This window comes from Bufo bufo, chromosome 7 (genome assembly GCF_905171765.1).
Source record: "Bufo bufo chromosome 7, aBufBuf1.1, whole genome shotgun sequence".
In the NCBI taxonomy this organism is placed as follows: Eukaryota; Metazoa; Chordata; class Amphibia; order Anura; family Bufonidae; genus Bufo; species Bufo bufo.
The window spans coordinates 163,281,013-163,297,507 of NC_053395.1; the positions used below are offsets into that span (position 1 = coordinate 163,281,013).

General features: G+C 46.6%; 1 long non-coding RNA gene across 1 annotated transcript in view; it reads right to left on the minus strand.

Moving 5' to 3' along the window:
• Positions 1–4,004: 4,004 nt before the first annotated feature.
• LOC121007922 overlaps positions 4,005–16,495 on the minus strand; it is a 414,279-nt gene continuing 401,788 nt past the window's right edge. Inside the window, exon 3 of the long non-coding RNA XR_005780489.1 lies at positions 4,005–4,114. This is a non-coding gene — a long non-coding RNA (uncharacterized LOC121007922). The remainder of the gene's footprint in view (positions 4,115–16,495) is intronic.

The following is a 16,495-nucleotide window of genomic DNA, read 5'->3' on the forward strand; positions in this document are numbered from 1 at the left end:
CCGATCAGTAACAGATGTTTTCACTAACTTTAGTTCCCTGTCAGCAATGTAGAGCAGGGGTTAATTCACGGCAAAAGGGGGTTCATGTCACCCAGCAATAGAACAGAGGATTTTGAGATTTAGGCCCCTGTCACCCAGGAATAGCAGGGGTTTGTAGAAGCCAAAAATGGTAAAATGTCACCCAGAAATTGAAAATATTTTTTTTAATTTAGGGCATTAAAATGGCTCTAAAATAGTCCTTGAAAAGGCTAGAGGGATGTAAAAGGCAGTAAAATGTGCTTAAGAGCATGGCAACTGCTCTGCAAACAAATGTGGATAGAGAAAGAACTTGAAATACAATAAAATAACTAAAAATTAAAAATTATTAACCTGCAACTCTGAGGAGGTGGATACGGAGTCAGAGGTTGAGGAGGCGATGAATGTGGCGTTGTAGGTGGAGGCAGCAATGGAGGAGGAGGAGGTAGCCAATAATGTTTTTATTTTTTATTGGGGTAGGTAGCCCCCAAAATATTGGGACAAATAAAAAAAATAAAGAAAGAAGACAAAGAATCATTGCACTTTAGTACAAGAATGTATGTTTGATTGTGGTATAAATGTCTATTCTGCACAAGGTACAGACAAGTCTTGTGGGATCCATGCCTGGTTCATTTTAATAAACGTGAGCTTGTCCACGTTGGCTGTGGACAGGCGGCTGCGCTTGTCTGCGATGATGCCCCCTGCCGTGCTAAACACACATTCAGATAATACACTGGCTGCAGGGCAGGCCAGCACCTCCAAGGCGTAAAGGGCAAGCTCAGGCCATGTGCCCAGTTTGGAGACCCAGAAGTTGAAGGGGGCAGACCAGTCATTCAGTACGTGTAGGCATGTGCACACATACTGCTCCACCATGTTGGTGAAATGCTGCCTCCTGCTAAGACGTTCCATATCAGCTGGTGGTGCTGGTTGTTGTGGCGTGCTGACAAAGCTTTTCCACATTTCGCCATGCTAACCCTGCCTTCTGAGGTGCTGGCGGTGCCCCAGCTGCGTTGGCGACCTCTTCCTCGTCCTCTGCCTTCACCTTGTGCTTCCACTGTGCCCCCGCTGTCAGGTGGGAATGCCACCAGCAGCGAGTCTACCAGCGTGCGCTTGTACTCGCGCATCTTACGATCACGCTTCAGGAACGGAATTAAGAATGGTACGTTGTCCTTGTAACAAGGATCCATCAGCGTGGCCACCCAGTAATCTGCACAAGTTAGAATGTGGGCAACTCTGCGGTCGTTGTGGAGACACTTCAGCATGTAATCGCTCATGTGTGCCAGGCTCCCCAGAGGCAACGAAAAGCTGTCCTCTGTGGGAGGTGTATTGTCTGTGTCCTCTGTATCCCCCCCCATCCACGCACCAGTGATGGCCATGAGCTGGTCTGGGTGCCACCCTGCTGTGAACATGGTTCCTCCTCCTCCTCATCCTCCACCTCCTCATCCTCCAGAACTGTGCACTTGCTGGACAATTCTGTACCTTGGGTTTGTGGGTGCAGGAACCCACCCTCGGAGCCACTTGGGAATGACTGGCTGGAAACCCTATGAAATGATCCCTTTTCCTCCTCCTCCTCCTCCTCCTCCTCCTCCTCCTCCTCCTCCTCCTCCTCCTCCTGTGCCATATCCTCTTCCATCATCGCCAGGAGCGTTTAGTGTTTTTTCAAGGAGGCATAGAAGTGGGATAGTAACGCTGAGAACGGTGTTATCCGCACTGGCCATGTTGGAGTACTCGAAACAGCGCAACAAGGCACACAGGTCTCGCATGGAGGCCCAGTCTTCGGTGGTGAAGTGGTGCTGTTCCGCCGAGCGACTCACCCGTGTGTGCTGCAGCTGAAACGCTACTATTGCCTGCTAATGCTCGCAGTCTGGCCAGCATGTGCAAGGTGGAGTTCCACCTTGTGGGCACGTCGCATATGAGGTGGTGAGCGGGAAGGCCAAAGTTACGCTGCAGCGCTGACAGGTGAGCAGCGGCAGGGTGAGAACGCCGAAAGCGCGCACAAACGGCCCGCACTTTATGCAGCAGCTCTGACATGTCGGGGTAATTTTTAAGGAATCTCTGCAACACCAAATTCAGCACATGCGCCAGGCAAGGGATGTGCGTCAAACCGGCTAGTCCCAGAGCTGCTACGAGATTTCGCTCATCTCATTTCACCAGGCCGGGCTTGAGGCTGACTGGCACAAACCACTCATCGGTCTGTTGTTCAAGGCCCGTCCACAGCTCCTGCGCGGTGTGGGGTTTGTCCCCCAAACAGATACGTTTTAAAACTGCATGCTGTCGTTTACCACTGGCTGTGCTGAATTTGGTGGTGAAGGTGTTACGCTGACCAGATGAGGAAGCAGAGTAGGAGGAGGAAGCAACAGGAGGCAAACTGAAGCGCCCTGCAATCCTTGGTGGTGGAAGGACATGCGCCAAACTGCTATCCGCCTCAGGCCCAGCCGCCACTGCATTTACCCAGTGTGCTGTTATGGAGATATAACTGCCCTGACCATGCTTACTGGTCCACGTATCTGTAGTCAGGTGCACCTTGCCACAGATGGCGTTGCGCAGTGCACACCTGATTTTGTCCCCTACTTGGTTGTGAAGGGAAGGGATGGCTCGCCTTGAAAAGTAGTGGCGGCTGGGCACGACGTACTGTGGGACAGCCACCGCCATAAGGCCTTTAAAACTATCCGTCTCCATCAGACGGAATTACACTATTTCAAAGGCAAGTAATTTAGAAATGCTGGCATTCAGGGCTAGGGATCGTGGGTGGGTAGGGGGTACTTCCTCTTCCTCTCCAGCGTTTGGGATATGGAGAGCTGAACGCTTCCGTGGGACATTGTGGAGATGCTTTGTGACCCAGGTGTTGGTATTGCTGGCAGATCCTCTGTTTGTGGGGTGCCAGGTGGCACTGTCACTCCAGAGGTGGATGAAGAGGCCGCGACTGCAGCACAAGAGGAAGCAGGAGGAGCCAGAGACCTTTCTTTGTTTTTGAGGTGTCTACTTCACTGCAGCTTGTGACTGCTGGTATCCCGGGTAACAGGGGAAGGGGCTACCACCTTTAACTCACCCTTGGCCCCTTTACCCAACCTTGACCCATAACAAAAGACACGACAACTGTATCACTTTATTGCTGGATGGTGATCGGCCACAGCTTCTTTATTAAAGCGGCAAACCTTAATAAACCATAATATCGGAACAGTATGCCAAAGGCTGGACTCCCAGCGGGCAAGTTAAACCGTAATCATCAGAGCTGTCTGCCAACCGCTGGACTCCCAGTGGGCAGTTACTCCATCTGCTACCACCAAATCTCCGCTGTACTCAAATGCCGCCACTGAGGAGGCCCGTACTCCCAACGGGGCTCCGACCACCACCCAGCATAACCGAGTCTGTTTTTAGCTCACGTACAGGCCAGAAAAGGAATTGTCCAAATTAACACCCAAAAGGAAGACACCATCAGGTCCCATTAAAAACCAAGGCCAATAAGGCCCGTGATGAGAGCATAGTCAAACCACTTTTCAAATCACTAGTCAGACCACACATGGAGTACTGTGTACAGCTCTGGGCTCAGAGGAGGGCAACTAAAGTAATGACTGGAATGGGGCAACTACAGTACCCTGGAAGATTGGCAAAATAAGGTTTATTCACTGTAGAAAAAAGACTGAGGCGAGATCTAATAACTGTGTATAAATATATCAGGGGTCAGTACAGAGATCACTCCCCTCATCTATTTATCCCCAGGACTGTGACAAGGGGAACATTCTCTGTGTCTGGAGGTAAGAATGTAACATAGAAGAGGATTATTTACGGTAAGAGCAGTGAGACTATGGGACACTCTGCCTGAGGAGGTGGGTGAGAAAGGGATAATCATATGTCAGGACACATGAGGTCCAGAGCTTTGGAATAGACAAAGGTGCATTACCACAGCGTGGGTCACCAGTATCACCGCGCCTCCGGCGGAACTCTATACCAACCACCTCTGGAAGGAGTTATGACCACCAGAATTCCAGGATCCTTGTCCAAAAGACTTCCACCTCTCGAAAAACCAAAGAGCGCCCACCAGCCTCTGTTCCTCTCTCCGCACCGCACAGAAGGTATACGAAAGCCAGCCATCGAACCGCTAAACGCCCCAAATCTGAAAGAAAAAACAATTAGCCCGAGCCACAACACGCAAAAGAGGATCGCACAACTAGACACAGAATAGTTATTTCATCCAAAAAGTATTTTCTTTTTTGTTATTATTTTTTTAAAGACCAAGGTAAATTGTCAAACCATAGTGCACTTGGAAAGAGTAAACGGATGGCTCACTGTGCGTGATCACGCTAGGTGCTCTGGACGAAGAGAGCCACCTCTTGCTCTGGAGAAGGTAAGATACATGCATAAAATTAAAAAGCAACTAACAAAACAATATCCTTAATCGATGAATACTCGATTTTCCTGGAGACCTAGATGTTTCTCACAATTAAAGTCCCAGTGTAATAAGCCCATATCATATGGGTGAGTCCAGTGGAGATGATAAAAGCTGTGTCCCAGTAGGAGTAATCAGAATTGTATCCTCAAAGCTCTATATAGAGAACAAGGTTGTGCCTATCCAGACTGGCATAGATAATAAATGCAACCAGATTTATTTTATTTTACCGTACCCGAACAAACCAGTCCGGGTACACACCCCCCCGAGCGCCGGCCCAAATCACCCACAAATTGTCAAACCGCCTGGGGAAAACCTAACCTAAAGGGAAAAACAATTGGAGCCCCACCATGCGTGAAGTCATTACAGAATACCAAACGAACCGACCAGCCGGATCGAAACCAGGCGGAGGGGAGGTACCCACCCCTTTATATTAACTGGATCGACATGTATAGACAGACCCCAATCCCGAGTACTATTACCCATACAAAAATTCTGGAATAACAACCCCCCGCGCAGTGCGGCCTTGAATGAAGAGACAATCAGCCAGAACAGAAGGCTGAAGGAGACGGGACGTGACTATCCAAACTAAATACTCCCTAACTATACCCGTATCGCCTACCATACAATGAAACGATACATGCAAATAATGCTTGGAGGGTCACCATGCCGACCTGTGAAGTCCTGTCAAGAGGACCTGTCAGTGGGTCTGACCCGCATCACAACCTAGATCCGAACGGGGAATGAACGGCTGCAGTTTAACAGTGTAACTCCATGAATGGTGTTATATCAAGGCTCCCCCTGAGCGATGTCTACGAACGGACCTTGTTATCCGCTACTGGCTTACCATCTAGTTATACCTGCGATTACTGATTCCGCCATATCCACTCAACAAGGGGCAGCCCTGCTTCGTACAAACCATGTGGCACCTGTATACTAATACCGCCCTCACGGCAACCAACCCAGCTGGACTAGAAGAAAGTCTCATGAACTGCTAACATCGTGTACATCTCCCCTGGATTACCCAACTGGATCCCACCGCACTGTAACTCCTGTAGCACTGGACATGAGCAAAGTGCATCACCACCAAGCTGCCCGCCTGCACAGACATGTTGTAAGCTCAGCAGCAGTGCACAGTTATCAACCATACCAACGGAACCTTGGGCCGGTGACCCGTACCGTAGACTGCAGAAAGAGAAAACCGTAATTGTGGCTGTGATGATATGAACTCATAACCATTTACATTAAAGGAAGGTCCATAGCCACGAGCTATAGAGCTGAATGCTAGAGGGATTACTACTACTGCGTCTCGCCTCCGTATATATGTACTAACCATGTCCTGTATGTCATTGTTGAAAGGCCAAATAAAACGCTTATATATTTAATTTTATTTTTTTATTTTTTTATATACACACGGCCTAGTGCCCGCAGATAGGCGCATAACAGGCAGTACTACTTTTTTATTTTTTTTTTTTATTTTATTTTTTTAAATACTACACTCCATGCTGAAAGGGAAATTGGGAGAACACCCGACAGGACTGATCTATCCTGAAAAACATCCGCAAAAAAGGCCAGCCAATAAACAAGACACAAGATAGAAGCAAGGCTTCTCATGCAGGAGAATATAAACATACATAATAAATATATACATCGATCAAACCTGTTTATTTATATATGTATTCTTTTTTTTTTTATATATTTTTTTTTTATACCTTTATCGTAATATATACAATTTTTTATTTTTTTTATCCATAAAATTACATTGTTAAATCATTTATTAGTATCATTTCATTCTTTTTAATCACGTTTTATTTTAATTTTATTTTTTTAATTTTTATTTTTTTATATAATACCTAGAGAGATATATATATATATATATATATATATATATATATATATATATATATATATATATATACTCAGTTCCAATATTTTTATTTTTTTTTATTTTTTATAATACCCTTTGTTATTCATTTGTATATTTTAATGCCTATAATATATTAATTCGGTTAGTCATTTTCTTTCTTTTTTTTTTTTTTTTTAAAAACGTAGACAGAAAAAACCTCCATATATGCTAATGATATCCCGTTGCTCAGGGCTGCACCTGAGTTGCCCAATTTCCAGGAAAATATGTGCGGGTAACCTACAGGCTCTGTAAATCCACCCTATTTTTAAGCCATTAAGCGACCATCGAGATTGTGTTTTTGTTTTTTTTTTATTTAAATTTTTTTATTTATTAAGGCAGGGACACCGCCTCTACCAGTGATTCTAACTCTGCACAAGAACCATCCTCCCCGCAGTACTCACCAGTACAGAGAGGAACGGAACCTCCAAAGGAGCGGGTACGGGCTGCAGCGACCAGGCCGAGCCCTGGAGTGACGGTCAGGCAACAGCCTCGATACGGTGATTGTATAACCAGACTCCTCCGATGCGCCTGACATCCGTCCTAAAGACGATGATAAGCGCCACCTGAGGATCTGGAGCGCCAATTTCTCCCTGAAACCCAGGAACGGCGACAGGACTGACGCATGTGGAATCCATTACGGCCATGCCTCCAGGCAACCTAAGGGAAGAAAAAACCGCACCTGTGCCTGCGTGAAGGGGAGGAAGGAGGGGGGGGGTGTCGCCATAATGGCTGCAAATAAGACCCAGAGAGTCTCATTGTACGGAAGGGGCTCTGATCGCAAAGCTGGGACAGTAGGAATACCCCTTAGAAGCCATAGGCACAGGTGCACCGCAATCGGACATGGCAAGCACGAGGGGTTAATCTATAATACTGGACAGGAGACTGGGGGAAGCTAAAACAAGCAGCACATATGAAAACTCGCCTGCCCAGCGGTGCCCAGGACCCGGTAAACGCTGCAGGGGAAGGGGGGCGGGGGTTAGGCCATGGGAGCTAAAGGAGGCCGTCCAAAGCAGCAGGGGGAGGGGTGAGGACCCCATATTGCCCTATATTACCGGGGAGACCAACAATCCCACCCGGCTTGCTTAGCCCTAACGCCATGGAACAGAAGCTGGGAAGGGGGGGGGGGGGGGGCGTTGACACAGCGCAGCACCACAGACATCACAGGATGGGTCGAAAGAAACGGCGCACACACGCGGGAAGCTGGGGGATAATAAAATTCGGGGGGGTTAGGAGCAACGGCGAGCAGACCTCTGAAGCGCTGGAGCTGCATGTATACCGCAGCAGCAGCTGCACAAAGCCCCAGAAGCAGGCACAGGGGAGGAGGATGGCAGGGTAGAGCTCAAGCTGCTCTAACAGAGCACAGCTAACCCTCCCCTCCTCATGTAACTCACCAGGAAGCAGCTCAAAAGGGCAGAACCACCTGTGGACTCCTGGTGTGGACAGAGCAAAGGGGTATGTCCATACCAATCTGCTTCCACTTGCAAGAGGAAGTGACCAGGACAGAGAGAAGGTATATGTGACCTTCAGGATTTCCTGCACCGCCCCCATCCTGTCTAAGGAGGTTCCCCAGTGATTAACCCTCAATGACCCTAACCTGCAACCTACTTAACCATTACTGAGACGGGGCCAGATTCCTAAATACCCCTAAGGGGAAAAGGGGGGAGGGGGAGGACCATCAGTCCCTAAGCACCCTCCCTATACAGTCAGGCGCTTTCCAGCTTTGCACTTAAATGCCTGGTCATGCAGGTTGTGCTCAGGTTGAGAACGTTTGCCTCGCTTCAGGCTCTGATTACACAGCTTGCAAACCACTCGTGTCCTGTCGTCAGCACATTGTCTGAATAACTGCCACGCTAGGGAACTCCTTGGAGCTGGCTTTCTTGTGCTCGGTCCCTTGCTGCGGTGGGCAGTAGGAGGCGTACTGTCTAGAGGACGGCCGCTCTGCTTTTGCACCCTGCTCCCTCTTCTGCTGTGCTGGTGGCTCTGTGCGACCACCGCCTCTTCCTCCGAACTACATAGGTAACTCGCATTACCTTGATTCCATGTGGGGTCAAGGACCTAATCGTCCTCCACATCATCTTCCACCCAGTCTTCACCCCTGACTTCCTTGTCAGTCTGCACACTTTCGAAAGCCCCAGCAGTTGGCACCTGTTTCGTCATCATCCGAGACGTGCTGCGATGGTCCTCCCATGTACTCATCTTGAAAGATAAGTGGTTGGGCATCGGTGCACTCAATCTCTTCCTCTTCTGGGGCAGGGCTAGGTGGATGGCCCTGGGAAACCCTACTACCAGAGTCTTCAAAAAGCAGAAGAGACTGCTGCATGATCTGGGGCTCAGACTGCTTGGCTGATTTGCAAGGGGGTGAGGTGAAAGACTGATGGACATCGGCTGCAGGTGCCAACTGTGGTCTTTCAGCAGGAGACTGGGTTGCTGACAGTGGCTCCAGTTCTTTAATTGGGTGGAAGACAATCTACTATCGCCTGTACTTGTTTAGGCCTCACCATTTGTAGAGCAGCATTAAGCCTGACCAAATACCGCTGCAGGTTTTGATGCCTACTCACCTGAGGAAGTGGTTTCATTTGTGCGGGTAGCTGGCACAGATCGACCACGTCCTCTCCCTGCAACAGGAGCTCCACCAGCAGCACCACGACCTGCGCCACGTCCCTTATTTGACTCTCTCCTCATATTTTTTAAATTTAGGATCTTGCCATAAATGGGTGTTTAATAGTAGAATAGAACGACAGTATTTAAGGGGTGTATCTCACATGGCCTGAACCAGACTAGGCCTCAATAAAATTTTCTTGCCCAAAATGGCTGTATTTTAAATACCTAATTCAAACCCGTGTATGTATGGGGGATCACACACGCCCTGAATCAGTGTAGGCCTGAAGTAAATATTTATTTGCACAAAAAGGCTTTTTTTCAAATGGCTGTATTTCAAATGCCTAATTCAAACCCCTTTATGTATAGGGGAAATCACACACGCCCTGAATCAGTGTAGGCCTGAAGTAAATATTTCTTTACACAAAATGGCTGCATTTCAAATGGCTGTATTTCAAATGCCTAATTCAACCCCTGTATGTAGAGGTGGTATCTCACAAAGCCTGAAGCTCTGTAGGCCTGAAATCAATATTGGTGCACCAAATGGCGGTATTTAACCCCTTCACGACTGTAATACGTTAATATACGTGATTTTTGCACATGCCCCGTGCAGCTATCGCGTCTAAACGTCAAACCAGCTCTTTAGCGCTTGGAATAAAGCTTCTGCCCCTGCACAGCTGCGGTCACGGACAGCATACAGTGCAGTAATGCTGGCAAGGGACCAATCAGAGTGGCCCCTTGCCGGCAATCGATCCGATTGGTTAGTCTGCACAGACTAACCAATCGGATCGCGGCAGTGAAAAAAATGCCGGTTTCAGGCCCTGATCTGTGCCTCCTTCCTGTGCCCCCCGATCTGTGTGCCTCCAACACCCCCCTGTCCGCGCCTGCCCCTGATGCAGTTCCCCCGCCCCATCCATATTCATGTAGTCTGCCCCTGATGCGGTCCGCCCCATGCATTCTCCTTGCCTCTCCTGCCCGAGCCTCCCTCAATGCGGCCGTACCCCCCACCTTTCCAGCGCTGCCCCCGGTCCCCCTGCTGTGTGTGATGGCGGCGGCTCCATTCCTGAGCCGCCGCCATCAGCAGAGAGTGTCAGCTCTATACTGACACTCTGCTGTAACCCCATAGATACCGCGGTTGCGGCATCCATGGGGTTAATAGAGGGAGGGAGCTCCCTCTCTCAACCATCAGGGCTGCTGCGCTGTGATGGCCACGCCCGATGGTTGCCATGGCAACCGGACGCTTTGCAAAAGCGTCTGCTGTTGCCACCTACAGGGCATCTAATAGTATTGTACTTTGCAATGCAAGAGCATTGCAAAGTATAGTACAGCCATCAGCCCCACTGGATTTTCATGATCCAAGAGGGACTTGATAAAAAAAGAAAGTGAAAATAATAAAAATGAAAAATAAAAGAAGAAATAAAAATGTAAATTAAAAAAAATTGCCTTTTCCTATAAAAAAATTGAAAAAATAAAATACACATATTAGGTGTCACCGCGTCCGTAACGACCGTCTCTATAAATATATCACATGATAGACCCAGTCCGATAAGCACCATTAAAAAAGTGCCAAAAAAGCTATTTTTGTCACCTTACATCACAAAATGTGCAACAGCAAGCGATTAAAAAGGCTTATGACCCCCAAAATAGAACCAATCAAACCGTCACCTCATCCCGCAAAAAATGATACCCTATTTAAGACAATCGCCCAAAAAAATATAAAAGCTATGGCTTTCAGACTATGGAGACACTAAAACATCATTTTTTGGGGGTTTCAGAAATGCTATTATTGTGTAAAACTTAAATAAGAAAAAGTATACATATTAGGTATTGCCACGTCCGTAACGATCTTCTCTATAAAACTATCACATGACCTAACTCCTTAGATGAACGCTGTAAAAATAAATAAATGAAAACTGTTCCAAAACAGCCAATTTTTTGGTCACCTTGCCCCATAAAGTGTAATAATGAATGATCAAAAAATCCTATGTACCCACAAATGGTACCAATTAAAACCAACACATTCTGCAAAAAACGAGCCCCTGCACAAGACTATCGGCAGAAAAATAAAAAACATATGGCTTTCAGAAAACCAATCCAGCAAAATCTGCCTTCCAAAAACCGTATGGCATTCCTTTCCTTCAGCAGTTTACGACTACATGTGGGGTGTTTCTGTAAACCGCATAATCAGTGTAATAAATATTGAGTTTTGTTTGGCTGTTAACCCTCAATGTGTTAAAGAAAAAAAGTAATAAAATGGAAAATCTGACAAGTGAAATGTATTAATTTCATCTCCAAATTCCTTTAGTTAACACCTAATGGGTTAACAAAGTTTGTAAAATCAGTTTTGAGTAACTTGAGGGGTGTAGTTTCTACAATGGGGTCATTGCGACTTCAGACCTGAACTGGTCCTTAAAAAGTGGGTTTTGGAAATTTTCTTAAGTTTAAGAATTGCTTCTAAACTTCTAAGCCTTCTAACGTCCTAAAAAAAATAAAATGACATTTCCAAAATGATGCCAACATAAAGTAGACATAGGGGGAATGTTAAGTAATAAATATTTTATTAGGTATCACTTTCTGTTTTAGAAGCAGAGAAATTGAAATTTGGAAAATTGTGAATGTTACAAAATTTTGGGTTCATTTTGGATTTTTTCATAAATAAAGGTGAAATATATTGACTCAAATATATGACTATCATGAAGTACAATGTGTCACGAGAAAACAATCTCAGAATGGCTTGGATAAGTAAGTGTTCCAAACCAATTACCACAAAGTGACGCATGTCAGATTTGTAAATTTTGACATGGACACTAGGGCATCAATGACCCTTGGTCTTGAAAGGGTTAAAATCTCTGAATGTAACCCAAATGTATTAAGGGTGTATCTCACAATGACATAAGCCCCAATGACATAAGCCCCAAAATCACTGTAGAATTGCAGTGGCCAATATGGGGGAACTGCTCAAACACCAAACACTGTAGCGTGTTTCTCATTGGGCGAGCAGTCCCACCGCATGTGAACCATTGCACACTGACTAATCCAGATGTTGTAGTTTGCCCCAAAAAATTGGTGATTTGCAATGTCCCAAAAACTCAGATGCAGTGCTGGTGCACTGAGCATGCATAAAATGCCCGCCGCCACCCACCTAATTAACAGAATTATAAAAGTTGTTTTTTTTTGGTCAATGGCCTCAGGGCAGGGTAAAACGATTGTGTCCTGCACCCACACAACTATTTCTAGGTAGATCACTGAGTTACGGTAGATTCTCTATTCTCTCCCTGAAATCACAAGTCCAGCAGCATCCTCTCCCTACACTTGTAACAGCAGAGTGACGTACAGCGCTACGTGACTCAAGCTTATATAGAGCCTGGGTCACATGCTGCTGTGGCCAATCACAGCCATGCCATTAGTAGGCATGGCTGTGATGGTCTCTTGGGGCAAGTAGTATGAAGCTTGTTGATTTGGCTGCTGTGCAGCCTTTCAAAAAGCGCCAAGAAAGCACCGAACCCGAACTTTTACAGAAATGTTTGGGTCCGGGGTCCAAAAATCCTAAAGTTCGGTACAAACCCCACTTTACAGTTCGGGTTCGCTCAACCCTAAAAATAACCTATAAAGAAAGATGCATTTTCTTTTGGAAGACCTATATCACAGCAAAAAGATGAATAAGCATGTATAAGATACTGATGCCATTTCTATGATGATGATGCTGAATATATCTTATCGTTACAGATTCCAAGAGATACTTGGAGAAGAGGCTGATTCTGTCCGGCTGAATGTGCTTGTAAAACACTACTGTGTCTTTGCTTGCAAACATTAAGATGGAGACCTGCTGAATCTATAAATAAGAAGTTTTCTTTTTTTATATTATCCTGAACAGATCTAATGAGTAAAATAAAAATATAATTAAAGAGCATGTGTCAGCAGTTTTGACTATCCCAAACCGGTTACATTCCTAGGAGAGCAGTCCAAGTAGACATTTTGTTGAGCTTTTAATAGTTCACTAGCAGAAGGACCAGACTTCGCTCGGGTATACTTAATCCATTTAATTTGATGTTTCTGTGTGTCGTTAAAAGAAATCCACAGTATCCCCCATAACAGTGACCTCTACAGCACCCTGCCCTCTTAACAGTGAACTCCACTGCCCTTCACTCCTTAACACTGACCCCTCCAAACTTTCAGCTTCATAGTAGCCCACCCCTATATCAGTGAGTTTCACAGCACCTTACTCTCTTGACATTGACCTTCCCAGGGGCCCTGCCCCCTTTAGCGGTGACCTTCCCAGGGGCCCTGCCCCCTTTAGCGGTGACCTTCCCAGGGGCCCTGCCCCCTTTAGCGGTGACCTTCCCAGGGGCCCTGCCCCCTTTAGCGGTGACCTTCCCAGGGGCCCTGCCCCCTTTAGCGGGGACCTTCCCAGGGGCCCTGCCCCCTTGAAGGTTAGGACTACATGAGTTGCGCGACATTTTGTCAACAATTTTAATGATCATGGGCTATGGTGTCTCACTGCGACATGTGACATGTTGCGACTGTGACACGACAGTCGCAAAAAATCCATCCAAGATGGATGCGTCTAGCAGTGTAGTTGTGCACTGTGTCGTGTGACTTGGGTTGGCTGGGTTGTTATGGAAACCTGGAGTAAAGCTGTGTGTGTAGCATATTGGTAATAGGAAGGGAGTGTTTTATTTTTTTTCTGTGGACAAAAGGGACATTTTATCAGAGTATGTCCATACATTCAACGGCAAAAAGAAAAGCGGGACATTTAATAACCATCTGACTCTTGGAGGGGTGAGAGGAGAGTCAGAAAATGCGCTTTTATTTTTTACTGGTAGTTCCTGATTTCTCCTGGCTGCTGAGGTGGCGCTAGAGTAAAAAAACTGTGGGGATTAAGGTGTTTATCGGCAGCGGGGCTGGGTGAACTTGATTGATGCTCAGTTCGTCCGTATGCACGGGTTGTCATAGAGTGCATTAGAAAAAAAAAATTCTGTTTTTGCTATTAATTCTGCACCTCTAACTCAGAAGTGTTTAGCTCAAGTGGTGCATGATATCAGATTGAGTGGGTGACTTTCATCAACAATTTATCTTGTGTTTTGTGTTGGAGGGTCTCCCTGCTCTGGTGGTTCTGGGTTTACCGTGGTTAAGCAAGCACAATCCAACCATTGATTGGCAAGCTAGAAAGATTCTGGATTGGGGTGATTATTGCTTTGACAATTGTCTGAATACATCTCTTTCTGTTTTAACTACTAGGACATTACCCTCTATTATATGCGTTTTTGCCGAAATGTTTTCTAAGAGTGGATGCCAGGATTTACCTCCCCATCGGGAATATGATTGTCCTATCAATCTTATTCCTGGAGCTAAATTGCCCAAATTTTGGTTGTATAACCTTTCTGAACCTGAAAGACTGCCATGAGAGAGTTTATTACAGAGAGTTTGGCTAAAGGACACAAGACCTTCCAAGTCTCGAGAGGCAGCAGAGTTCTTGTCTGGATTTCCGTGAACTCAATCGGATTACTGTCCGTGATTAGAGTTGAGCGAACACCTGGATGTTCAGGTTCGAGAAGTTCGGCCGAACTTCCCGGAAATGTTCGGGTTCGGGATCCGAACCCGACCCGAACTTCGTCCCGGACCCGAACCCCGTTGAAGTCAATGGGGACCCGAACTTTTGGGCACTAAAAAGGCTGTAAAACAGCCCAGGAAAGAGCTAGAGGGCTGCAAAAGGCAGCAACATGTAGGTAAATCCCCTGCAAACAAATGTGGATAGGGAAATGAATTAAAATTTAAAAAATAAAAATTAACCAATATCAATTGGACAGAGGTCCCATAGCAGAGAATCTGGCATCACGTCAGCAGAGAATCAGTCTCTTCATGCCATAGCAAAGAATCTGGCTTCATGTCAGCACAGAATCGGTCTCTTCATGCCATAGCAGAGAATCTGGCCTTATGTCAGCACAGAATCTGTCTTCATGTCATAGCAGAGAATCAGGCATCACGTCACCCACCACTGGAACAGGCCACTGTCACACATTTAGGCCCAGGCAGAGGAGAGAGGTCCCGTAACACAGAATCTGGCCTTATGTCAGTACAGAATCTGTCTTCATGTCATAGCAGAGAATCAGGCATCACGTCACCCACCACTGGAACAGGCCACTGTCACACATTTAGGCCCCGGCAACCAGGCAGAGGAGAGAGGTCCCGTAACAGAGAATTTGGCCTTATGTCAGCACAGAATCTGTCTTCATGTCATAGCAGAGAATCAGGCATCACGTCACCCACCACTGGAACAGGCCACTGTCACACATTTAGGCCCCGGCAACCAGGCAGAGGAGAGAGGTCCCGTAACAGAGAATTTGGCCTTATGTCAGCACAGAATCTGTCTTCATGTCATAGCAGAGAATCAGGCATCACGTGACCCACCACTGGAACAGGCCACTGTCACATATTTAGGCCCAGGCACCAAGTCAGTGGTGTAGTACAGTCAATATGAACCACATGAAGTTTCACCAAATATCCAGTCTGCAGGTTTGCAAGTTTTAACAGAGTCTTTACAGTGGACTCTTCCAGAAAGCCCCCTGTGTATTCTGCTAATTGGTTTGGTCTCCTCAGTGCAGACATTTACTGTGAAGGAGGTAGGATCTCTGTCTAAGTTCTCTAAAGCTAAAGTTCATTTATCTATTGTAAAAAGTTATAATATATACCCATAATAGTTCTGTAGAATGTAAAGAGGTGACTGTATGTTTTTTAGCAGCCTTTAAACCCTGCAGCACATGCTAGGCTGAGTAGATGTACAGTTAGAGAGCCATGTTTTCTTCCTAAAATGGCTGCAAGACATGCTGTATTCCAGGTCACCCTGCTGCAATATCTTTGTAAATGATTTTCTCTTGTTCATTTTTCTGTATGCTTTGTTATATCCTGTAACATGTATGTGGGAATGTAATATAATGCCTGCCTGTTATGATATAGGTGGGCTGGTGACCTGGCTGTATACCACATAGTGGCAGTGTTTCCCTGTTGTATTACAGGCTCCAGCCAAGTGCACTCCACCTCAATAAAGCTTTAAACCACAGAAGACCTGAGTGTCGTCCCTTAGAGTCCACTTAGAGTTTATGCCTGGAGGAGCTGGTGACCGAGTGAGTGTGAAAGCTGGAGGTGTCGCAGATGGTGCAAGGAAAAGAGGGTTACATTTGGTGCCGTGAGTCGGATGTCGTCATTCTGCTCAAAGTGACCAGTGAAGATACCTAAAGTCACCAGTGTGCGACTTCTGAGGTGATTGTGCCACGGCGGAGCTGCTAGGCAGCAGATTGACCTTATTAGCGGTTTATATCCTCTCAGGAATAGAAGATGAGTGGACGAGCTAGAGCCCGCGGAAGAGCACGTGCCAGGGGGAAGCCCAGCCAAGGACAGCCTGGACAGGAGCAAGAGGCTCAAGAACCTAGACGCATTGAAAGACCCCAGCAGCCACCAGCCAAGCCTTTGCTTGTGGGAAGAGGGCGCCAGAGAGGCCCGCCAGTAGTGGAGAGACCTCCGACTGATGTTCTGCAGCTTTCAGCTGGATTTCAGGACATATCCCTCGGAGAACGGGGTGGCCGCAGGCGTGA